The sequence below is a fragment of the Watersipora subatra genome, chromosome 6 (genome assembly GCF_963576615.1).
Source record: "Watersipora subatra chromosome 6, tzWatSuba1.1, whole genome shotgun sequence".
NCBI lineage: Eukaryota > Metazoa > Bryozoa > Gymnolaemata > Cheilostomatida > Watersiporidae > Watersipora > Watersipora subatra.
In genome coordinates, this window is record NC_088713.1 from 4,660,110 (window position 1) to 4,684,462 (window position 24,353).

Here is a 24,353-nt window from a genome sequence, read left to right on the forward strand (position 1 = left end):
TTCAATTAGAACTCCTGGCATTCAAACTGTGGTTCATTGTTCAATTCTCAAATAAGCTCCTATGGATGGCCAGATCTACATCAACCCCTGAAATGTTCTGTTAGCCAATGTTCTCCGCTAATAACTGTTACTTGTTATTGCTATAATAGTTCAAACAGATTGTGTTGGCACAAGATTGTTCTATCGTACGGTAGTTTTCAATTATTATCATGTACGTTTTAATAGGAGTTGCATAATTTCCAATTAGGGATTTTAAATGTTTTTCAATTTGATGAATCCAAACATCTATGTTTAGAATGATTGTGATTAGAAATAATCACTCCAGAGCAACGAGCTATGGGGATCAGTGAATGTCCAATTTGGCGCAGCAGACCCTCAATGCGAGAGTAATTACGTAATACCTATGGAGTGTCTCCAGCTGGACAAAGGTTGAGAGAAATTAACAGCAAATGACACAGCAAAAGTGTAGCAGTGCCCGGCTTTGATAGAGACACACTAATTGAGGCAAGGCCATTTCACTGTCACTCTGAACTTTGACGTTCTTACTTACTCCAATGCTTTTAGTAAAAGGCTTTCAATAAATTTTAAAGATGTTGTATTTACTCAGATATCATATATATTAAACTGAAAAAGAAAAGATTTAACAAAAGTTTTTACTGCTGCCTAATGTAGCAGTGTTTTTAAACTACTGTCATTGACAATCAGTTAGCCATGATGGATTAAGCATGCCGATAGCTTGTGAACTGTATACTGTTTTAAAGCATTGCAGAAAGCCCTGCAGTCTTAAAATAAATTTCATAGACATACCAGATAGGTGAGCCTTCCAGAAAGCATTTAAAAAGCATTAAAAGACACCTATATGCTTCAGATATATTTTTTTCTAAAGCATTTTATGCGCTATGCATATATTGTTTTTTAAATTTGTGCTCAAATTCATCCCCGCTTTCATCATTGCCTTTTGAACTAATGATTTGGCAAGTCTCTTGCAGTTGTTGTTTTAAAAATATAATGATATATTGTATATATATATATATATATATTATTGTGCACGTGGTAGCGTATAAATTAAAACCATCAAAAATTTACAGATCCTGTAGTGAAGTTTATCTTATCTTGAAATTATCAGTGTGGCACTCCTTTGTCTGCGCATGCTAAGGTGAGGCCGGGTTCAGACCTGGGGACAGCTGCGTAATCTCGACTCATTATGTATCCAACAGCTGGAAAGCAAACAAATTGTGTAGCTGCGTATGGGCATCAAATTAATTTAATTGCGCAAATGACGACATTTCTTTCTGTAGGACATAATAGTCGCGCACTCTGAGCTTGTAGTCCATGAGCGATCGCTTGCATAACAGGTACTCTGTCACGCGTGTCTTAGATGCCATATTGGTTTGAACCAGGCCTAAGTAAGGCTGTAAATCTACCTCATTCCATCTCGTTACAGTCAGGATTTTAGCTTTAGTTTCTGATTTAGACAAACAAGGATAGGCTAAAACTCTATTTAAGAAATAGGACAGATAGTGGAGGTAGCAGGTATGTGTGCTTATGCTTTAGCTCTGGCTTACCATGTACCTTGGGGATTACATTGAACTAAAGAATTTGTGGTTGTCACTCATCCAAAGTAACAAAAAATTAGGACTTTTATTAGAAGCCTGAATGATTGTAGCCTAACATTTATTTCATGTTCATGTTTTTAACGCCGTCATTCTGACTTTATATATGTGTTAGTCGTATAACAACTGAAAAGCAGAAAATCAAAGAAGAGAAAGGCTGTTATGAATGCTTAGATATAAAGTTATAGGGAGCAAAAAATATGCAGGTACAAAAACTCACCTGACCGCGCAGGCCAAGACAACATATGTAGTTTTAAAAGCTGAAGATAACTGTAGAAATGTCAAGTGATTTGCAAGAATTGAGAGTCGCTATCCTTGGTAATGTTTCCGTAGATATGGATTACAGAAAAATGTTGTCTTGCTAACTGGTTGCTAGATGCATGCTTTACATTAAAGCTTCAAGGTCGCGAATGATAAGTTTTTCAACTTTTCAAAGATTTCAAGGGATTCAAAAATGTACAGCAACTGTTTCAATAATATGGTTTACAGAAGGATGTTTAAGAACTGAATAGTGAAATGGTATATAATTTATATTGTAGTATTCATACAAAAATTATTTCCGTACCATATGCTTATCAAAGCTTCCATTGCAAGGCAAAAGTTAGCAATAGTTCATTTTTCAGTATAGAAATTTAGGACGAAAAATGGATGTAAAATGAGCAACATTGTATAATGCTAGAACTACATGTAGCATCAGCTTTGCTAACAAGGCTTTGTGAAGGATATTAGATACGCATGACATGAGAAAAATCTTTTACCATGGATGTTTATATTATTGAATGATATTATTAATATTCCCAGTTGCAGATATTACTTAAGACAAAATGACTATTTTGCCATAAGCTTAGCTTTTGAACATTTTTTTGATTGGCTAATCAACCATGATACAGATACATGCAAAATAATTAAGCTCTCTGTATACACATTAATATGCTAGTTAGCAACAAATTTGTGTGTAGCATTAGCAAAATCAATGACTAAAAGTTGCTTTATAGTTTTCCAGTGTGCTGCAGGACACTTTTTGTCTCTTGTGAGCTTTAGCTTTCAGAGCCAGACATTACCCAGTTCAAGAACTGAAGGTCATAATCTAGTAGCTAGCATTATTTAACCATCCATTTGTATATAGCTGAGGGTATGGCATTATGTAATAGCATGGCTGGGGGTTGTTTAGTTCAGGCTAATCCCATCGGCCACTGTCAACACCTCGCTGGCACTTGTTACATGCATTACTCATGCTTCTTTGTCTAATGGTGCGTGTACACTGGCCGATTTTGTCACCCATTTTGTCGAGCACAGACCAATTTGATGAGTCGGTGTCGGCATCGGTAGGTGTGAGCAGAGAGATCGGTGTTGGTGCTGATTTGAAAGTCGGTGTTGGTGAATCCCAGCAGCTCATCAGCCAATCATAAGCTAGGAGCCTCTGATTAAATGAGCCTAAGCTTTAATGGCAGTTCTAAGTTTATGAAACAAAGGGCTAGGTTTAATGAGAGGCTAGGAGACTGTCATTAAACTTTCCCTAGTGCTCTTTCTGATAGTGAGCTTTTATTTAAATTAATTAAAAGTGAATAGCCAGTTGTATGACTACTACTAGTACTACTACTAGTTCAACTACATGTACTACTTTAAAGGAATTTGCCGGCCCTTACTTGGCACGATCTAAATTATTTCATACAGAAATAGATTGAGTGTGATTTTATTCAAGGTTTTATTAGCGAAGGAAATTTACTAGCCGAGGAGCGTACGGCCATTCGCTCTGTCTACTAAGTGAGCGTTGCGCCCTTATATACAATAAAATGCCCGTTCCGGCTAACGGAACTGAGTAGGAACACCAGGTAACAATGTTGAAATGGCCAATAATTAGGCCCGCTAGTGCGTTGATATGACAACATAAACGACGACAATTGATAGCCTAACGAGTAACAAGGCTATAATAAAAAGGAAAACACATATAATAAAATAATTATAGACATAAAATATATACAAACATATAATTACATATAATACAGACTGTCAGAGCTCCCGCAGCTGATCCTGCCATCAACAAAATCTAATCGTCATCGGAAGATTCCATTCGGCATTCAGTAGTTGCTTCTAGCGATAGTAGTAGGAGCAGTAGTAATAGTGTAGTACTAGTATATAATTTTCCACATCAAACGCGTTGATTTTTATGTGTATTCGTCTTTGCGTGGTTGGGTGAAGGTCAGAACGGCGAAGCGCTGTGATTGGCTGTTGGTACCGAAAAAAATGGTTCGATCGTTGCAATGTAAAGGGGAGTCGGTGTCGGCACCCATACGTGAAATGTCTGAGGTACCGGTCTGAGTCAGAGTATTGGCACCTAATCGGAGTCGGTCCTGGCCAGTGTAAACACACCATAACTTGTGATGTACTGTCTAACTGGTCTTGGTCAACATGAATGCATGCTCACCATCAATTGTCTTTTTTTCTGTAGATTCTGCAATCGTGTTTCGTAATGATGCTATGATGCCTGACTTGCTTTTGGTTGCAGGTATGTACTGACAAGATAAAACAGTGAGACTCCTTTTTCAATTTTATTTTCAGGGTTTAATTATATGGTCTATAATTTTGATAACAACTGTGACTTAGTCTTTAGCTGAACGCCCTCTTTTCTTGTTATTTTGTTACTGTTACTCATGCCAACAAGAAATTTAAAAATCATATTGTTTTAACTAATTATAATAGGAAAGGGTGGAGTACTATTTAAGATAGCGTTTTTCTGTAGACCCACATTACAAAAATCATAATTAGCAATCAATATAGCTCTGGTCATGACATTAAAATTAACATTTTTGTGGTTTAGTGTCATGCTTAGCCTCTGAACATTGATTTCAATGTTTTCCAATGTTTCTAACTTGAAAGTTTTGAACTTTTGAGATTACACCATACTGACCCTCTTATAAAGCTTAACCCTGTCTATAACAAATATGATTTCATGTAGTTCTTAATAGCCTAGCCGAATAACCTTACCCACACTGTGTAGTACTGTCCTGATTGTATTGTGGCTGATTTTTGTTAGTACAAATTAGGGTTTGGCACTAGCAGTGAAACTCACTGAAAATTCATGGGGTTATCTTCTCTCAAATCTTGTAATTAGAAAGTTTGAGTATTTTTATCTTGTTGGCTAGAATTTAGACTGCTGCGTGTGAGATTTGGTGCTTGAATTATTTGAACAGAATGGATTAATGTTGGGTTTACTGGGACTGAAAGATGTGTGATATTCAACAACCAGGCTTGCTACGAACTAATGCAACTATGAAAATAATTATAATTGCATTTCAATATCATGATGACTAAGCTGGTGTCTTGTAATAATTTAGGTTGTACACATAAAACACCATAGATATAGCATGTTTCAGTCAGTTCTACTAGTACAATTAAATATGACATGGAGTCGTGTAGTGTTTTTATAATTTTAGTCTCCATTCTTCTTATTTGAGATTCTGACGCTTGTCGCCAATGTTTTTTGTAGTTCTACCTGCAAAATGATAAAAAGTTATTTTCACCTGTAAAATTACAATTTAAGTATATATATTGAACAACACTTAAACTGTTCTATGTACTCGAAGAAGAGATAGAGATAAGGTTTGAGTGATCAAAAAAGATATATGTGCATGCAGGGACAAGAACACTCCAGATAACCTAATCGCAAACCAAAAAAACCTCTGTAGTCATAAAAGCCGAAGAAACTGTAGAAATGTCAAGCGATTGGCAGTAGTCGAGAGTTGCTATAATTCATAATGCTTTGGTAGATATGAATTACTAAATAATTTTTCAGCAAGCTTAGCTTTTGAACCATGATACAGATACATGCAAAATAATTAAGCTCTCTGTATACACATTAATATGCTAGTTAGCAACAAATTTGTGTGCAGCATTAGCAAAATCAATGACTAAATTTGCTTGATAGTTCTCCAATGTGCTGTGGGACACCTTTTGTATCTTGCAAGCTTTAGCTTTCAGAGCCAGACATTACCCAGTTCAAGAACTGAAGGTCATAATCTAGTAGCTAGCATTATTTAAACATCCATTTGTGTATAGCTGAGTGTATGGCATTATGTAATAGCGTGGCTGGTGATTGTTTAGTTCAGAGAAATGGCTAATCCCATCAGCCACTGTCAACACCTCGCTGGCACTTGTTTACATGCGTTACTCGTGTGTCTTTGTCTAACTTGTGATGTACTGACTAACTTATCTTGGTCAACATGAATGCATGCTCACAATCAATTGTCTTTTTTTTCTGTAGATTCTGCAATCGTGTTTCGTAATGATGCTATGATGCCTGACTTGCTTTTGGTTGCAGGTATGTGCTGACAAGATAAAACAGTGTGACTCCTTTTTCAATTTTATTTTCAGGGTTTAATTATATGGTCTATAATTTTGATAACAACTGTGTCTTAGTCTTTAGCTGAACGCCCTCTTTTCTTGTTATTTTGTTACTGTTACTCATGCCAACAAGAAATTTAAAAATCATATTGTTTTAACTAATTGTAATAGGAAAGGGTGGAGTACTATTTAATATAGCTTTTTCTGTAGACCCACATAACAAAAATCATAAATAGCAATCAATATAGCTCTGGTCATGACATTAAAATGAAAATTTTTGTGGTTTAGTGTCATGCTTAGCCTCTGAACATTGATTTCAATGTTTTCCAATGTTTCCAACTTGAAAGTTTTGAACTCTTGAGATTACATCATACTGACCCTCTTATAAAGCTAAACCCTGTATATAACAATTATGATTTCATCTAGTTTTTAATAGCCTAGCCGACTAACCTTACCCACACTGTGTATTACTGTTCTCATGGTATTTTGGTTGACTTTTGTTAGTAAAAAGTAGTATTATACTCACTGGAAATTCGGGAATTATCTTCTCTCAAATCTTGATATTTAAAAGTTTGAGTATTTTTATCTTGTTGGCTAGAATTTTGACTGCTGAGTTTGAGATTTGGCATAAGAACTCTTTGAGCAGAATGTATAAGTGCTGGGTTTACTCCACTTGAAAGATGTGCAATATTCAGCAACTATGCTTGCTATGGACTAATGCAACTCGGGAAATAATTATAGTTGCATTTAAATATCACGCTGACTATGCTGGTGTCATGTATTAAGTTAGGTTTTACAAAAAAAAACACCGGAGATGTAGCATGTTTCAGTCAGTTCAACTTGTTCAATTAAAATGACATAGAATGGTGTAGTGTTTTTATAATTTTAGTCTCCAATCTTCTGATTTGAGATTATCACGCTTGTTGTCAATGTTTTTGTAGTTGTACCTGCAAAACAAAAGAAAATTATTTTTCATTTGTTTTTACAATTTAGGTATAAGGAACAATACTAAGAAAAACAGTAAATAATGCAGTATCTCATCAATGTTAGCTCTCTGAACCCTCACAGCTGGTATTACGGAATTGCGTAGGCTGTGGCAGAAACCTTAATGGCGGAATACAGGCTTCCATATGGTTCTGTTTACAAAATATGTTTTTAAGCAACAGCAAAAACTAATAAAATTAATTTTTTTGCAGGATGTTAGATTCTGAATTTCACTTCCATTTGTAACATTTTTCACTTATCTTTATCTACTTCTTTCATTATAATAACACATTTTATTAGAATGATATCGCGAAACAATCAATATGACTCATTCGCTGGTAGGTCATAAATGACTGTGATACAAATGTGGAATTTTATGATAATAAATATAAATTTCCAGTATATTTTGAGTCATGAAAGGATGATGAGTGTGCTATGGATGAATATTATCTGTAAATGTTTAATGAGTAATTAAAATCGTGCAAACTTTTATAGTTTTAGCCCGAATAATGGTGACATACTGTTTTTTTCTGTTTGATGACATCTGCTGTAGGTTGTCCGATGTTTTGTACTGCTGTTTCACCAAATATCATTGCATTGTTAGCACGTTTAGCTATATTTGGTAAAAAATTAATAACTTCGGATTGCTGGACATATTGTCTAGGTTTACTGACACGCATTGATTAGATCGAGCAAGGATCAACGGGTTAAAACTCGGTTTCGTATCATGGATTTTTACAAGTTTGTATTTATATTTAACAACTATGATATTATCTTACATGTATTTACATAGCATTGTCTAATTTATTTGAAAATTAGAGCTTTAACTAGCAAATGTGGTTGCTGTCTAATGACACAGGCTTGGGTAATATTTCATACCAAGGGTTAGCACAAAGCCATTTGCATAGCTATTCATCCATAACATCTCATGTATTGCTTTTCATTTGACCAGCACTTTATGTATTTCTATATCAAATTCATTGACATACAAACTGGTGGTGACTCACGGTTCTTTCATCTATATAGGCCTGGGCGGTCATCAAGGTCCTCTTCCTTGCATTGTCTTCCGGAAGATTTTGGCGATGAGTAGATCATAAATGTCAGTTGAACGCTTCTTCCCTGTCATTAGACACGTACCCAACCTAATTTTGAACAGCTGGTAAGTCATCATTGACTACTTGACTTGATGGGCTTTGTACTTAATGACCTCCCATATACTCTCAACACATTAGTCATAACTTATAATAAACTTTCATGGGTAGCAAAATCGTAAATGATACAGAATTTGAAGCGAACACGAGTCAATACACAAACCGGCTATAGGAAATCAATTGATTCTTCAGAAGATTGCGTCAGTCTACCCCAAACCTTCAAAATAAATATATTGATATATATATATATATAACAATAACCAATAAATAGATTTAAGAATTCAAGCAATTTATGTTTACACAAATTCTGTACCATTCACTATCTCACTACCCACTTTCGCCTTGAAATTCTAGAAAATTAGAGATGCGAGCTTGCAAGGTGGTTTTTGATGTATCACTAAATGCCCAAAGATGCGAAAGGCCAGTTACGGAAACTACATCACTTGGTTTTCCCGTCAGGTCTGCTTCAGATTTGTTTTAAAAAGGTTGGCTGAAAATGAGAGTATAAGCAAATCGAGAAGTTTCCAGCCAGGAAGAGATGATTTAAAAATTAAAATGAAGAAAAAATAGAATTAGCTCTAATATAAGATCAGAATGTTTTTTTCAAGAATGTTTAATTAAGCTGAATTCAGTTATATTAAATTTATACTTTAAGTTTGTTTATGCGATGCCACAAAAGTGTAGCGTACCAAGCGTGTTGCATCAGGTCTCTCTCTCACAATCAGTAATGCTATGATTCTCTGAAAGGTAAGAACTCCATATGGTATGCTACTGTATGGACTGCTGCATACTGCCACTACTCAAAATTATGTTGTACATAATACTGCTACATTTTAATGCAGACCATAACCTTTACATAGGTATTTGTAGCCTTCGGGGCATGGGTATAGAGCATGAATAGATAAAATCATGTATTTTTTCATTGTAATATCTCTTATTGGTAGTTTTTTAGAGGATGGCAACACAATAATTTATCTTTAGTTAATTTATATAAAAAACATTTTTGAGATAGGACTTTAAGAAAATTAACTTGCGAGCTTTTGTCCCAGAATGCATTTTGCTCTCATATCAGACATGACTGTACAGTAGGCGCTGCTAAAATGAGATGATCAGTTCTAGGAACGTTTACATGATAAGGATTTTTCATTATAAGAATGTTAACATACATGTAAATTGTCTAAACCATTTCAGGACCTTTCCAAACTCGCTCATGTGAGAATCCGACTTAAATTCTTTTGAATGTATTGGCGGTGCCTTAACTGTATTATTGGTTTTCATCGACAACTTTTCATAATCAACCTCATTGGTTTAATAGACCATGATTGTGGTAATTTGACAATAATTTGATGAAGAGCGCATAGTTTGGCGCAACAGCGACTTACAACAATTGACTAAGAAAAAATAGTTTCACTATAAAAAAGCGATAGTACCTTTTCGTCATCTATTCGTTCTTAAGAGCTCAAGATTGCAACTCCAACTCGTGACATTCAGATGCACCGACCAATAGCCTTAAAGTATTTATCAACAATTGCACTGCTACATGTACCTATTCTCTGTTCCGTTGTCACTTCAGACAAATTATCACAAGAGTCAGAATGTCATGGAAATTGTATGTATTATATGTATAATGCTTTATGTACAGTGTGGGGAAAAAATCTTTGTCTGCCTGTTTAAGTAAGTGTAGCACTGCAATAAATTCATCATAATTTGGAAATATTTTGCACCGCATACATAAAACCCTGTATCAAAACAATCCTAATGAGCTGAAAAATAGAAATAACTAGATTTTAAAATTGCCAAATATCTTCTATTGTATCAACCGCTGCCTACTACTTCGCACTGCATACCAGAAAATATGTCATTGCAAATTTCGTTATTATCTCTTCTTTAATTATTTTCTAAATTGAAAATAACAGTCTTGTACTGTTATGGGCCCAGAAAAAAGCCATTGGGGTTGTTTTGCATTTTAATATTTTATCTGGTAGCCTTTGCAGACTATAACCATTCTGCAGCCTTAGGCATGCTGTGAACAAGCCTCACGAGCGCTTGAGTGTTCATAATCTGAAACCAGCAATCATGTTGGACAGCTGTTTTTTTCAAACGCCTTGATCGTGGTAGATCTTTGGTGGTTTGATGCTGCATTCATTTCTTTACCACTTAATTTTCTTTAGATTGAAATACTCTAAGCTTCTTCGCTATTTTTCTATTGCTCAGATTGCCCATCGTATGCAGGCGAATGATGAGGTCGTTGACACATTTCTTATCCATGGTTGATGTTGACGCTGGTATGAATTCTGGGATCTCTAGCTGTTCCTCTTTTAACAAGCAAAACTGTAAACCTTTGCTGCACATGCTGTCCAACAGGATCTTTATTGTTGTGATAATATTCCACTTGAAAATTAATAATGTCATATTGCGTTTGAAAATGAGTTAATAAGCACTGATTCACATTGATTGGCCTATAAATGATTATTGATCCCTGATTAACCGTAATTTTATTACTGATGGTGTCAACAAGATCTAATGTTAATTTACTTTTAAATGATGCATGGTTTGTCAGGGTTTAATCCCTCTACATGACTACTACAACAAATTTACCTAAAATGGGCAGTGAGGTTTGAGGTGGACAAATACTTTTTGACACCGCTGTATGTCGCTTTCTTTTCTCGCAGGTGTGGCGAGACAGACTAACACTCAAATCAAACTTTAGAACTCGCCCGATGATACACTTTAAGTTATATGGAGTTTTTTACGCGGTACGAAGCAAAAACTTCACAAAATTGCCCAACTTTTTCTAGAATTTATGCTATAGGAGGTATACGTTATAGGAGCATCTACTTTACTCTAAAAGACCATGTGAGTTTGTGAGGTACAAATATCATGTTTAAAGTGTGCAATAGCTCCCATGTAGGATACTTTTGCTCCCTCATCACTAATTGAACTTGAAAGTTTATTGTGTATTATCTAATTTTTATCACTTTTAGCCTTGCTTGTCCTCTAGCGCAAAGCCGACCTATTGCTCCTAGATGTGACTCTGGCACTTATGGAATAAAAGTGCAAGCTGAGTTATCAGTAAAGATTTTGACAGAACTGTTCATGAAGTGAGTGTGAGAGTGCTTTAATTTCAATGCTGTAGTTTATCCCATTTTCTTTCCACTTAACATGGAATGTTTGATTAGTACGATATTTTAGGCAGTTTGAGGCCGCTTGTTTTTGGGACAATGTTTAATTATGACTGCTGATGTACTGGCGGTTAAGACATTTGAAAAGCTGATAATGGTGTTTTTATAAAACCCCGACAACAAATTCAGAGTAATTTTTTGCTTTGTAGAATATTTGACTCAATAGAACAAGTGTTATCGCTGAAGCATTCTCTTAAGCCTGGTTTCCATATGACAGCGCAAGGCGCGCAACAAGGCGCACGACGTCGTGCGTAGGCCAGTTGTGATATGGAAACGTCAACGTACGACGGTCGCGCGACGTGCGTACGCTGATCGCAAGTATCCAACAGAATGGATCCTTGCGATGGGTGCGTGCGATTATGTATCCCACAATACACCGCTAAACCTTTTCAACCTATCCCACAATTCCAGCGATAGGCTTTGTTCCGAAGAAATCGGTCTCCCGTACGAAAGAGTAAGCCTGATTTTTATATGACAGCGTAATTTCGCAACGGAGGTCAGTTTTTCCGAAGAACTATGTCTCTCCTACGAAAAAGTAAGGAAAATATCCACCCTGTCCAATGCAAGCATGGAGCTTACGCGCGATATGGAAACACTGCCTCGCGGCCCAAGAAATGCATTGCGCACGATCGCTGGGCCGCGCGCGATCATTGCGTTGTCATATGGAAACCAGGCTTTAAGGTGAAAACAAGTTAGGCGATAATTAGAGCGATATTGCGTTAGAGCTAATCTGCGTTAAAATTCACTCAGCGTGTTCATGCAGAGCGATAAAGCTAGAATTTCTCTACACAACTTTATTGCTAACGAGATGCATTTCGATTGGTTAGTTCTTACCAGAATGTAATTTTACGGCGGGTAATTATTTCTTACCGATGTTCAACAACGTACAACAGCTCCAATTTTCTATTTTGTTACGAAACATCTTCAGAACGAACACTCAATTGTTCATGAATTTAATAATACCACTCCCAGTTCTGTCCATCATAACAAAATTTAAAAAAAACCGAGTTGAAAACCAACATCCGGAGTCAATCGTTGCGCCGGTTGACCATCTTGAGAATGGTAAATATTTAATATATTAAATATGAAAAACCACTACAAAATAAAATATGTATAAAAAATTGTAAAAACAATACAGCTAAAAATACAAGAATCGTTTTTCTTTTGTCTTCTTGTAGTGTAGGCAGTGTACACTCTTTGAAAGGGAGATAGGTTTAATAACAAATGTGGAGGTTGTTTATGTTGCAGCCTAGACGACGACATTTTGACTGGCCTAAATTTATCAACAACTCCGAAAAAACTAATGATACAGATTTTTATTGGCAGTTTGTGAGCGTGCCCATTATATCATTTGCTAGTAAATCGCTTGAGTGTGTTTATGCACGCACCAGCGATATCTTCGCCCTCATGACGCTTGCAATAAAATCGCCTAGTGTGTTTGGACCTTAAAAGCTCCTTGCTATATTTTCACAAAAGGCGAATATACCTAAACCTATACATATACTAATAAGGTAACTTACCTCCTCAAATAGAGTTGGCGTTCATTAAAAAGATGGCGCTCGATTTTCAAAGCAATCTCCTGATGTGGTCCCAAATAGCGGTGCCAATCAAATCAAGGTGCATTCAAATATAGGTTTAACGGTAGCTCACTTTCAACATTTTTTCCAATACCAAATTGAAGGTGGTCATAGACTCTGTGCATAAAGTCCTCATCAACTTATTTTTTTATACAATGTTAAAATCTTTGTTCTTTTGTAGAAGTTGTTTAATCTGGAGAACGAAGATGAGCTCACCATGCAGAACTATTGTTCTTTAATCATGTTCTCACAGAACTAATCATATTGGCCTACAAGTGTTTTGAAAAACTGAAGGGTAAGTTGATGAGTCCTCTACTTTTTGTAGTCCTAATCTTCTGATAATTAAATTGGGCTTTGATGACTAAAGTGAGCTCTGGAGACTGCAGTCATTACATTGGGTAGTTGGCTACACTAAAATACTATAGCACTGACAATCCGCAAAAAACAGTAAAACAATAGTTATGAAGCAAAATAACCATGTATGGAGTGGCATGTACAATTGATATTTAAATTGTACAAATACAATATCAAAGTATTAAAATATTAACCATTTTTAAAGATTGAATGTATTTCTTAATGAGTGTAGCCTGGGTTTTCCGAATGGAAAAAGTATAAAACACAATCAGATTTTGGTCTAGTCCATTAACTGAGTGCGTACAACAGGCTGCGCAGTGCAGCTCAGCACAATGTACGCTTATAACCAAGAGCAATGCGCTAAAAAATATTTGTACAAAACATTTCTTATTAGTGAGTAGGCAATTAGTTAGCCGGTCATATGTGTACCTAATAGGAAAAAACCAATCGCCATCCTGCATCTAACTAATAGAAAACATGTTAACAGCCAACAGCGACCAAAGTTTTTTGAGAATCGTTATTTTTGTTTTTACAGTTTATTATTGCAATAAACAGCTGTGTTAGACCTTTACAGCTACCAAGGTTTTAGAAATGGGCAATAAATAAACCTTTGGAAAATGGACTACTGATTGCTACCTATTGTATCAGCAAAAGAGGATGAGAACCTGACCAAGCTCATACTGCAACACACTTTTTAGATTTTTTGTCGGTAACATTAGGCGTAAAACCTTCTGCTGATTAATGTGTATGTTAAAAAACTCTGATAGGCGGTGTGGTTCATAAATAGGGTCATCTTAATCTGAGGGCACACTTCATTGGTGAAAATTAGGTCTTTAATAAGAGCCATCACATGTAGGACAAATTAATGTACCAAAGTCTGTTCTATTCTAATAAAAAGTGTATTACGTTATTCAATAGAAAAATGATATGGTAATGATGCTACTACTACCAGGCACAATAGCCTTTTAGCTTTTACTTTGAAACAATTTTTATTTACCCTTTATGGCCACAATGTTTGCGCTTTAATTCTGGAATTGTCTGTTTGTGTAATAATGTTCTATCTACCAATCTTTCATACAAATAAAAGTGTCCTCAAGAACCCTGGCCATCATTTTTAGCTGTTTTTTTATGAAATCTAGAGGCATTTGAAACGTTCTCTCTTCCAACAGCGTCCATAATTTTTTAACCTTGTCTTAGCATTTTACAACATATTGAAGGGTAAAGTAACAATTTGTTCAAAACTTCATGAACTTGTAGTATGGCTCTTACTCTGTTTTTTTTACACTAAGCCTGCTTATAAAAATGCTGATGAAATGCAGTTGCATTTAAGTTCTGCATAAATTGTCTAAATTGTTTTTTATCACGGCTTCATTAACAAATTAAAGACTTGGTAAATTTTGATCTTGCAGCCATTTTTCCTAATTGTGCACGCAGTATGATGCTCAATTACAACAAGGCATGAAGTAGATGTAATACGAAGCAGTTTTTGCACTGATTTCTTATGTCTTAATTTTATGTTGAAGCTGTTTCAGTGTGAACTCTTAAACTACCAATAGTACAGCTCGTTTGGCAATGTGTTTCTGTATGGCCAAGTGCTGCATGATGCGGCTTTAGCAAGCTTTTGTACAAATTGTTTCCGATTACTGATTAATTAGTAAATTATCTTATTACATCTATACCTGATTGAAAAAAGCTATTATTTGCATATGTTGAGCAAATAAGAATGCGTTTACAACCTGAGCATAGTTTTGCTTTGCAAAAACTTGTTTTATGAAATCTTCTTACTGATGACCAGTAATTTCAGAAGCAATACAGCCATAAATGGTTACTAACTTCAGATCTATAGACTGAGCAACTTTATTAAGCAATAGTACTAATGAGAGTAATTATGTTCATCAGATTAATTAACATGTAAACTAATAATATTCATAAATCATCCGACTAGAGTTTTGTGCTTACCTCACAGTAATTTCAAAATGGACGAAAAGTGGTCCCTCTCACTCGACAACTCGTTTGTAATATTTTTGGAGGCATGAACTAACATAAAAACTTATGCTGACAAACTTGCTATAAAAATATTGTTAATAAACAATTGGGGTGTAAAGTTATAACCATTTATACACTCTTTTAGAAATTAAGTTTCACGAAACACTTATTTGGCGGTAGAGAGATCCATTTGGTAGTAAAGGAGTTGAAGTTATCAGCAGGTAGATCATTTGGGTTGCGGTCACAGAAAACATGGTTAAGTCGCAAATCACGAAGTTGAGTTATTCGACTTTGAAGTTGCACCAACTGAACTTATAATATTGGTAACAAATTTTGTAACCTGTAGGTCTGGACCAATCAAATAATGATCTTTCTGAATCTGAAGTCAGTTTAGCCAATAAAAGTATTTTACTATCGAAAAAAAACTTAAAACCGTTGCTATGCTAAACAAGAAGTACTGAAAAATGGTGTCCGCTAAAAATAATTGTTTCTTTTTTGCCGATTTTAAAGGTAACTTTGACATTTTGGATGCTTGTAATGAGTACTTTGGTATACTAACTGATGTCAAAAGCAGTGAAAGTAAAGGGAGTTGTGGTGATATTTTCCTAACGATTCTTACAAGATTACTACAATATTTAATAATAAGAATAATTATTCAATTTTTATAAAATTATAATCAGATTTAGTTATGAGAATAATTATTCGAGTTTGCAAGGTCGAAGTATATAGTGACCGATGGTGTGCAATATGTTACTGTTGTTAATTTTCTAAAGATTTGGTTGATGATTTGGGTGTGCCCAATATCGCGATACAATCAAGCTGTTTTTAATATCTGCAAAAATAAGTAATACACTTTCTTATAAATATACAGCTATTTCTTTGACAACCAGCTAAAATCTGTTTAGATTTTTAAATTCAGCATAGTTTTTTGGATCCAAGTACAGAAATCTAGATAAATATCACAATATCTTGATATTGGTTGCTATGTCGTTTTGAAATGTAAACAAAACTTTACATTGGTTTTCGTTTCTCAAACTTTAATACCAGTTTTCTTGGAACTATGTTTTTGCACTAATGGTAAACGTGCTTCAGTTTTTTGACCATATAATCTGCTGTAATTAGGCTAAAATCAAAATTTTGTTTGCTAAATCTTGTAATCCCGACTTACCATGAATTCTGTGATCATGACACATATTAATAGTTAATGCACTGTTTGGAACTTATAGTGCTATTGTAGAACTACAATAAAAAATATGTCATCACTAACAGAAATTAACTACCAGTTTTGATTTTGTATAGGTGTCTTGTTTTCTATTACAGATTTTAATGTGTTTGCAGGACAAAATGAAGCAACTGCAAGAGGTTTATTATAGAATTTATTTCAAATTATGTTCTTATGATAGAACTTTCCGTAACAAACTTTCATTTGGCTAATACTTGTATCCATTTTTGACTAAAATAAGTCGAACCAATTTGTTTCACTCCTACTACCTGCCCTAAATTGGTGCAAATGGTCATCAGAAATGTGCTTTCTTTGCGCTGCTAAAATGGCCCATTAAATGTACTTTAATTTGATGAAAACTCAAATATTGGTTAATTATTGGCCTTTCCAAAATACCGTAAAATACTCATCTGATTTGCATGTACGACTTAGCTGCCCAAGTTGTCAATGCATGGTACTGGAGCTTGTTATCATTTTGCTTGTTGAAGGTTGACTTGCAACAAAATTTCATTACGGTTATTTGGTATCAAAAGATTCACCATGGCTTACTCTGCTGTGTTGTGTGTGCAAAATATGGAGAACTGTGATTACAAGCTCTTAAAAGCTAAAAAAGAAACAGTTAATCTCCGCGATCCCGAAACCGCCGTAGATTGGAATCAATTCATTTCTCTGACATAGTAAAATGATTTGGTTATTGTTTTGACACGTGATCTTCTCACATGAATTGTAAGTTCCGTAAAAGGCTCAATATAAAACTTCTTGTAGCACTAATTTATGACATAAACTTTGGGTTTCGCCAAAGAGCTCTTACCAAATATAGATGCTCGCTAGTTTACAATTTTGTTTTGGGTTGATCTAATCGTCTAGTCGCAATCTGATCATGTGACCCATGCTTCCTGCCAAACAGCGCGCATAATTTCCGCAGCATTTTTTGACTATCACAGGTGACCAACAGGCTTGTCATGCTTATCAGATGATGATATGCATTCCTTCGAGCTAAGGTTAAAAATTAAACCATTTTTTACGGTAGGTTTTGAGATATCAGTGCTCAAAGTGACATCAATACAGTGATGAGGAAACAGATGCTTGAGGACAATAGACATCGTTTCATTGAATGCGTGAAGTGTAATTGTGAAAATATTTGAATGAATGAGGTTGCATGAAAGTGTAAACAGAAGCCATCTTGTTGAGCTACGTTCCATTTGACCCATGTTTGGAACGGGATTCTAATCTTCGGCAATTTCGTGATGGCGGCGATTAACCTTTCGCTTTTGAGCTTTTAAGAGCATGTTATCACATTTCTACATATATTGCACATGCAACACAACAGAGTAAGACATGGTGAATCTTTTGATACCAAATAACTGTAGCGTGAATTTTGTTGCAAGTCAACCTTTAAGCATTAGTAATCTTTTAGAAAAATGACAAGATTTTCTTTTGGAAACATACCTTTCAAGCAACAACGGTATGCGAGTGCCACTGTACGTAATTTTGATTAATATTCTTAAACTTCATAATCATTCTTAGTATTGACTAAGTATTATTGCTTTTTATTTTGTGTATTTTCTTATGTAATTATTATCTGTGAATGTTTAGCTGAAGCTTGTGCAGAGCTGTCATCAACAACAATTTAGTTGAATGTCATTTACTAGTTATTCCGTTTTACAAATTGGACTATGCCTTGTGAAATAACTGCTTTATTTTAATTGTGTATACAGCTCCTATTCACCCTTGCATGTTTATAGTTGTCATGTTCTTGCATTCTGGTTGCCTGTCCACTGATGATAGCACTTGTACAGACTATATGTAAGCATAGTGTCTGGGATAGGAACTGAAACTCACAGTTAAAACCTATGGTGACCAGCTCTAAACTTTACTTTGCAATAATATCTAAAAGCCAAGTCCAGATCAGGGTCAGACTACTGACTATCAATTTTACGAATGAGTAATTGCTTTTGAAATACCACTTCAATATTTGAAGTCCTTTTTTTTAATAGAATATGAATAAGTTTTTACATTGCTTAACTCGCGTTCTTCTATTGCCTACAAATCACAATGGTGACAAATATCAAAGCTGGGATTGAGAGTCATAAGCTAAAATATCAGATGCACTTCTGTTTGCTCAGTTTTTTCCTTTTTTGCAGCAAGCAATGAGCTTTCAATTGATTAGCTATGAAAAGAGTTTAATTTAAATCGGAAAATCATTCATTCAAAAAATGTGATATTTTTATTTTGTTATTACTAATTGCAGGGTGTTGCTATAACATGTTCTGCACCCACTCTGGTGCTAGACAAGTTATCTAAAGAATTGGCGATTCAAGGTTACAAAAGCTTACATATTTGGGGAGGTTTCTGGTCAGAGGAGAGCGGACAAAGGAACTTAGTGAAGGTAAATTAGAGTGTCAAAACACCAAAATATTGAGTGACATAGAATGAACCTTGGTGAAAAACAATATTTTTTTAAATGTATTTTACAAATATTGATATGAAAAATTTTGTGCTAGTCCGAAAATTTCAATAATATGTATTTGGATGATGTATCTAATAGTATGCAACAAGCTATAGCTTTTTTAACTCTGAATGACACTCGTATTGCTTAACTTGCATTTTTGTACCATTTACAATCTCTGTTTGTGAGAAATGTACCTTTTGTTCCAAATCCTGTTCGGCCTGTCATAGCTGTTTTTTGCAGTCACCATTCAATTTTCGGGATTAACGGGGACCAGGGTCTTTTGTGGACAGTGAAAACCCACAAAATAAAAAGTAATGTTTTTAAGTATATACATTAATAAGCCAAACTTTAAGGCCAAAACACTTGCATTGTTTCATAAGCATAATGTATTTGTTTCCTATGTGAAAAGTAAACTTAAGTTCCTTTCATTGACTTTTAGGTCATATTCTAACTTAAATCCAAGTATTTTAACTCAAATTATGAATTTTTTGTAGTATGGGCATAGGTCAGATTTTTATCTGGTTGGAATAGCTGTACAGCAAATTTTGCTATAATGTACATGTATACCTATTATAACGCAAATTCCTCTCAATGTAAATAAATTATGTAAAGCTTTTGTTTGACCAACATAAGTAATGCCATATAGGGTAAAGTGTCAAGTTGGTGAAAGTTCCCAAAATTATTAACAAAATTTTCATAGTTGTCCTTAAAAATATTGCTTACATTCTTGCCAAACTTGAGCAATGATGAGATGCATAGGGTTCGCTATTATAGATACCAATACATTGTTAAACTAGTTTGTCATTAGAGATTGTCATTTTTGTCAAAAATATGTAAAATGATTCGCCTCGCAAGAAATCAGAAATATTTGAAGGGGATCTATCAGTGAAAGCTTTGGAGTGTTAATACAGACGGTTTCCTACTTACGAACATTCGAGTTACACACAACGGTACATACGAACAGGTCTGCGCGTATATTCATCGATAATACCGACGGTATTACCGACTTATTAGCGGCAGAAAGAGGCGCTACATAGAAGCATCACCCAGCATCCACCTTCCTCTGCCCAGTTCGTTGCAGGGCATTAGTATGTGAACGTATCTCCAAGTGCGCAAAGAACTTTTTTATTTTTCCTGTATGTATTGTAAAGGAGTTTGCCGACCTTTACTTGGCACGATCTAGACTAATAAATAAAAAGAAGAGAGTGTGTGTAGTTTCATTCAGCTTTTTTATTAGCGAAGGAAATTTCACTATTCGAGGAGCGTACATCTATCTGCTCTGCTCAAATAAATGAGAGCGCTCCGTTATATTCAGTAATATCAACTGTTCCGTCCTAACGGCAAACGGTGAGAACACCGGCTAACAAGGTGAATAAATAGGACCGCTAGCAAGTTGGTATGACAACAATAAAAGTGACGATAAATGATAGTGTTATAACATGATATCAGATATAACAATAGCATAACGAGTGAAACAACGGTATAATAAAAGGACGACACATAAAAAAGGACAACAAAGATAAGTTCTAGCATAACGATTAAAACAACGATATAATAAAAAAGGACAACACATACGATCAATAAGAAATGCTGTGTCATGGCCCGGCGTCCACCACAGTATTCTCTCCATTTTATTAAAAAGTTTTTTCAGTACAAACCAATTTACAGGTTACTTATACAAGCCTTAAACATACTAATATAAACCTTCAATATACTTATATACATGTAGGCCTTAAGCATAAGGTATAATACAAAATATAGCACTGAAGCAACTTACGACCAAATTCACTGTACAAACAATTGTTCGGAACGTAACTCGTTCGTAGGTTGGAGACCGTCTGTATATACCAAGCAGAATGTCATGATATCTAGTCTCATCAAAATCTATCTTGCTCCCAAGCTCTTCCCGATGATGGATAAATGATAAGTCATACAGACACTGATTTTACTTTGTTAGCTAGCCGCAACAAGTATCAGCCTGTCTTTTGTGGCTTTTATTCACCTCACCTTCTGTTTGATCTCCAAATTCATGTTTACTACCTTCAAAACTGAATGTTTTTTAATTGTCAAATCAGTTGATATGAGCATCAGAGTTAAATTTTTTGCTGACCTAGAATTTATTTTGGTCATCTCAAATAGTCCACGAAGATGAACTGTTATAAACGAGTGCATTTGCACAGACATGCTAATGGCAAAGAGTAGCTTTATCATATAAGCAGAGACTAAATGGTGTAAACAAAAGCTGAAAATCTGTTTTAATAGAAACTTCTAAACTATTTAAAGAATTTCAATAATGTCTATATAATTAATGATTAATGTATAATCCTAAATATTTAGGATTTGTTTGGAGTGCACGAGAGGACAACTCTGCTTTGCAGAGTAACCTGGCAGTAACCCTATGCTTAATTTGTACATATATGCATTGCAGTGAAAGGCATATTCATACACACCAACCTTACAGTGTTAAAGGCCAACTGAATGAAAAGGGACTTTTATACAACTCATAGTCAATCTGTGCATGGAAAAAATTGACCGTGTAGACAGTTAGGAATTTTACTCAGCTCAAGATTTTGAATCAACTTGGCTTGTACCAACAAATACCCTGGCAGTGTAGAGTGCTGTAAAAGATTATCAGTTGCAATATTTATGCATTCAAATATTGCAAATTATTACAAGGTTAATTAGCATAGTTTTTGTAGTGTCAGTCTAGCAAGGTAAATGTTGCAAGTTCAAATCCAGCGGGATGCAATATTTTTCCATTATCCAACGGTGGCTTTATATGGACAGACACGGTTCTCATCACAGTACAGGCTGAATGTGTAAAATTTTGTAGATTTTGGTGCATTTTGCTTAAAAATAAGAGGAATGGTAACACTGTAATTATTAGTTTGTAAAATAAAGCTTTTCTTAACCCAACTATTCATTACATTTTATATTTAAAAGATACCATTCTTACCTAATAGTTTGACAAAAAAGCTTTAGCTTAAAAGAAAGCATTAATGATAATGTTTGTTGTTTTTTTACTTTTATTGAGTTAACTTGTGTTAACAACATCGAAACAAGAATTTTTTAAGGCTTACTAGGTTAATTTGTTTTAGGCATAACATCAACATAGTGAGAACTGCAATCTCTTTAGGGCAAACATAATTATGCAGAGTTTCAGTAGGAAAGCATCTTCTGTGTGACCTACATTTAGTACAGCCACCAATATAGCTAGCTGCAAAAGCCTACTCTTCAAGTTTCTGGCCAATCTCCTAAGCGTTCTAAAACAACATGATGGAGCACACTTTTTAGTCAGTATTGTTTTAAAGCTGGTTTGATATCTTGGGAAAGTCTGTAAAATGAGTAGTGTTCAACATTCTCCTAATTTTTAACTATACTAACAGGTTAATAACTGGTTTCTTTGCAGGTAGAGCAGCATATTTACCAGTGGAGGCAAAGTGGTCTAGATTGCCTAACCTTCAAACAACAAGTTGATGTTCAATTTCCAAAAAGGCATCAAGTGACTGGAATGACATCCAACCTTAAAGTTCTTTCTGTAGCTGGGCGTGTCTACAATCAACAAAGTTCTCTTGCGAATCGCTTTTAAGATCTCTAGCTAAAATCATATTTTAAACGTTGTGCAGAGCCATTAGTTACAGCTACCACAACTTCACACATTATACTCGAGGTGCCAGGAGATGGTCGCACAATTTGCAAGACAATTATAGAGCTCAGTGTTTTGAAGCTCTACAGCTTTATTTGACAGAAATAAAATAGTCCACTTTTGTTGATAAATGTTTTATGGTATTCTTGTGAATGCTTTGATTTTTAATCTTTTGGTAATGTAACAGCTGTTTGGCCTGCTTTTGATAGGTTGCTCCATTTGCACTAAAGACTTTCAGATTTATACAAACTCATTGTGTTTTAAGAATATTTTATTTGTCACCGTTGCACTCACTTGAGCAATTTGTTTGACGTACTTATATTGAGCTTTCCTTTTCTGTAAACTCAACTCCTTGACGGGGTTGCTTAAAGAGTCAATTTTTTTCCTTTTGAGTAAGTTTGGGCTTTTTTAAAGAAATATGCTGACCAATGTTGATAAATGCGAGTTAGATATACATGCATGCAATCTGCACAGTGTGTTCAATGTTACTGCATGGTTTCATCGAAAGCTCTTATCTGAAACCTTTTATAATCCAAAGGGCCCCACATATGCTATATTTCCCAGTTTTGCCTCAGTAGCAATGAATTGACTAAATCAAATTTTATAAGTAATAAATGTGGCCACAGGTATGCAAATCTCCCATGTTTGACATTTATGTTTTAAAAATTGGGTGTCTCTGACTCTACCAGGCATATTTGGCAGCATGAATATATGCACTGTTTTAATTAATATACGTTTTAAAAGTTTTCTATTTGACAACTAGGATGGTTTCAATACCAATTATATGATGTCAATACCATCCTAGCGTTTATTGCAACTTATTACAACTTTTTTTAAATGGACAAAGTGCTTGTTTTTGCCATGCATGCCCACTAACAAGCTATTAAGGGAAAGCATAGGTTTTCAATTTTATGAATAATACGTATGATAAACTTTAGATCAAAGCACACACAGATGTGCCTGCAAATCGGTTTTCTTAGGTTCTGTTGGCAAAATCCCTGAAATGGGGTTTCAGGGATTAGTTTGCTTTTTAACCAATTGATAGAAAATTAAATGATGCAATAAAGGTTCATTACAAGTAAAAAGAACCAAACTAAATATCATAGTTAGCTAAATTTATACAAAAAGAAGAAGTAGAGCTTGGAACTAGGACTATCTAATTCAAGATATAAAAACATAATAGGAGGCCCTGAATTTAATGAGAAGATAACTTCTCTTGCAAAAGAGAAGACAACTCAGAATTTTGTATAAAAGTTTTCAAATTTTACGCTAATGGGAGGTCCTCCATTTCAAACTACAGAGCCTCCTAACCTGCAAAATTTTCCAAAATGTTGAACTCTCCGGCAAAATTTATGCAAAATGCAAAATAGATACGTATGCGATCAGCATGACGAGTAGAGTTGTTTAAGCATGTTTCTAGCGAAGCCTCCTATCAGAAGCCTCCTATTATCCAAAAGCCCTATATCGTGGATATATTTTTCAAAGTGGCCTCCTATTCAATCTAATTTGACTATATATATATATATATATATATATATATATATATATATATATATATATATATATATATATGTATATATATATATATATATTTATACTGCTCTTTCTTCTGAATTAAAATCCAATTGATGAGTACACATTATACTCTAATGAGAACAACAATAATATTATTAAAAATAACAACGGCGAAACCAGTCTAATAAAATATGTATAACGATAACATACATTTCTCTGTGAGATTTCAAAGTTCAGTAACCTTCTTTGTGTAAATGTACTCAGAGGTGAGAACAAACTGTTTTACATTATGAAGACTTGGAGAGGACTCACTGGAGCAAAAGCACAAAT

General features: G+C 34.7%; 1 long non-coding RNA gene across 2 annotated transcripts; it reads left to right on the forward strand.

The window, feature by feature from the left end:
- Nucleotides 1-1,436: 1,436 nt before the first annotated feature.
- On the forward strand, nucleotides 1,437-23,241 carry LOC137398594 (uncharacterized). Of its 2 annotated transcripts, XR_010978973.1 has the most exons (7): nucleotides 1,437-1,533; nucleotides 4,063-4,119; nucleotides 5,875-5,931; nucleotides 7,965-8,097; nucleotides 11,074-11,190; nucleotides 18,662-18,799; nucleotides 22,272-23,241. It is a non-coding gene; the product is annotated as an uncharacterized lncRNA (long non-coding RNA). The 2 variants fall into 2 exon arrangements; XR_010978974.1 differs by lacking the exons at nucleotides 18,662-18,799; nucleotides 22,272-23,241 and adding an exon at nucleotides 13,030-13,066.
- Nucleotides 23,242-24,353: the final 1,112 nt, after the last annotated feature.